At 42.2% G+C, this 2,363-nt stretch overlaps 1 pseudogene; it reads right to left on the bottom strand.

Annotated features, from left to right (window-relative positions):
• Nucleotides 1–757: 757 nt before the first annotated feature.
• LOC133758284 (L-lactate dehydrogenase B chain-like) lies at nucleotides 758–1,766 on the bottom strand (annotated as a pseudogene).
• Nucleotides 1,767–2,363: the final 597 nt, after the last annotated feature.

Genomic DNA, 2,363 nt, shown 5'->3' with positions numbered 1-2,363 from the left:
CTTCCTTTTTCTGTTGGTTCACCCCCCAAGTGGCCGCCACAGCCAGCGCATTTTGTCCAGCATGCTGCGCTGATCCAAAGCCAGGAGCCAAGTGCTTCCTCCTGGTCTCCCACGCGGGTGCAGGGCCCAAGCACTTGGGCCATCCTCCACTGCCTTCCCAGGACACAGCAGAGAGCTGGACTAGAAGAGGAGCAACCGGGACAGAATCCGGCGCCCCAACCGGGACTAGAACCTGGGGTGCCGGCGCTGCAGGCGGAGGATTAGCCTAGTGAGCCACGGCGCCAGCCTACATCTCTTTTTTGTAGCTATGCAAGAAGACAGACCAAGGATGCTAGGACTAAAAAAAGAAACCATCAGTAAAATTAAGAGAGATTGCTGATGAAAACGCTAACATTTGAATCAACCTGCACATTAAGTATAATATATTTTGGATATATTAATGGCATAAACCAATAATTTTTTATTTTAAAAATATATCAAATATTCAGAGAAAAATTTCACTACTGATCATGAGTGTATTACTCAGACTTAACAACTAATTTTTTGACTAAAATCTTATTTACATCAGACATTTAGAAGACATAATAAAAATAATACTTAATTTTAGATGCAGCTGAAGTTAGGATCAGAAGTGGAGCAGCCGGGTCTCGAACTGACGCCCATATGGGATGCCAGCACTGCATGCAGCAGCTTTACCTGCCAAGCCACAGCCAGCCCCAGCATTAGAGTTAAGCTTCTACAGCCTAGGACTCAGGAGTCACAGGTCTTTCAGGTCCTTCTGGATGTCCTGCACAGGGTCTGTACTTTTCTTGAGCTGAGCAAGCTCATCACCCTTCAGCTTCTGGTTGATGACTCTGGTTAATCCCAGGCATTGAGAAGGCACAGCAGGCTCAGAAAGACTTCATTCAGTGCACACCATTGTAGACACTAACTGGATCCTGGAGAGATTTTTTTTCAACATGGATTCAATGAGATCAGCCAGACTTAATCCAATAGCCCAGTCGGTTTACCTTGTCAGCTTGACGACTCCATATACACATTCCATCATCATCTTGTATACCTCCTCCTAGTTTTCACTATCATTGTCCATTCCCATCTCTGGATTCAGTTCCTATAGAGCAACACTTGCATTTGCCACATTCACTCTACTCCATATAGACACATTTGAGTGATCGTGTTCTCCCAAAAATCCACCCATGGTAGCTGTTGGAATGGATGCCTACTTTTTCAGCCATGAGATAGTGAAGCTTAGCAGAACCCAGATTATACTCACTTCCAATGATGGTGCTCCAAGAGTCCACTTAGTTTCCAGGTTTCATACATATGAATGTCCACTGGATTGGGAACCATAATTATGTTGCAGCCAGGACTATATTTGATAATCTAGGGAGTAATGGAATTGAAGACATTCACATTTCTTTGCACCTGGTTGAGACAGTTTTCCCCCTCTTGTTGACGGACTCCCACAGTCACTAGGGAGTCACTACCATGATCGTAGAATTGCTGGTTACAGAGTAGTCTTTACCTGCCACAGCTTTAGCTGTCTGAAAGAACAAGCTCTCGTGTTTCAGATCCATCTTCTTGCCTTTGCGTTTATCTTCTCAGAGATCCCCAAGAGCACGTTCATTAGTCAAAAACTTTCCCAGAATGCTAATAGCACACCCCATTCTGACTTGTCCAATAAGTACTATAGTGATCTAATTGTTGGGGATCATTGCCTCTTCTTCTGTCACTGGATCTATGAGTGTTTCCTTGAGTGTTGACATTGTATACCAGTGGGCCCTGGAGCTGCAAGGAAAATATGGCAAGGATCCTGCAAAGGAGACAATCTGTGGTCTACTTCTGAACAAGACACAGATCCTAGCATACCCCAAGCACAAAATAAACAGTTTCTTTCCTTTCAAAATTTGAATTGCATTTATGAAAAAAGAATCCAGAAATATTATTTTCTCTAAGGTATTCATTTATTTATATCTTCACTTTGATTTTCATTTGACTTCCAATCATAATTTATATCACAGTACGTTATATCATAGTTCCACATTTTAGTTGAACTTTTTATTGTTGTACTGGAAGTTTTCTAATTTTTCTTAAGTAGGAATTAGATTCCTTGAGGAAAAGTATTGTGACCTCGTAATTCTTTGTAACCCCGTGTTGTGGCTTTCATACAGCAGGTGCTCAATAAATGCTCCTTGACTACCTATCAGTAAGTAGAACATTCCCAAAGGGATTGAAATTCAAGATTTAGTGCTAGGAAGCTATGGTGTTAATGGGGGAATTGTGGAGAGAATTCATGCTGCATAATGTGAAGAGAAATGTCTTTCACTGAGAGAGCAGTTTCCCTACCATTGAGAGTAGACTAA

This window comes from Lepus europaeus, chromosome 4 (genome assembly GCF_033115175.1).
Source record: "Lepus europaeus isolate LE1 chromosome 4, mLepTim1.pri, whole genome shotgun sequence".
In the NCBI taxonomy this organism is placed as follows: Eukaryota; Metazoa; Chordata; class Mammalia; order Lagomorpha; family Leporidae; genus Lepus; species Lepus europaeus.
This window is presented reverse-complemented; position numbering and strand designations above follow the sequence as displayed.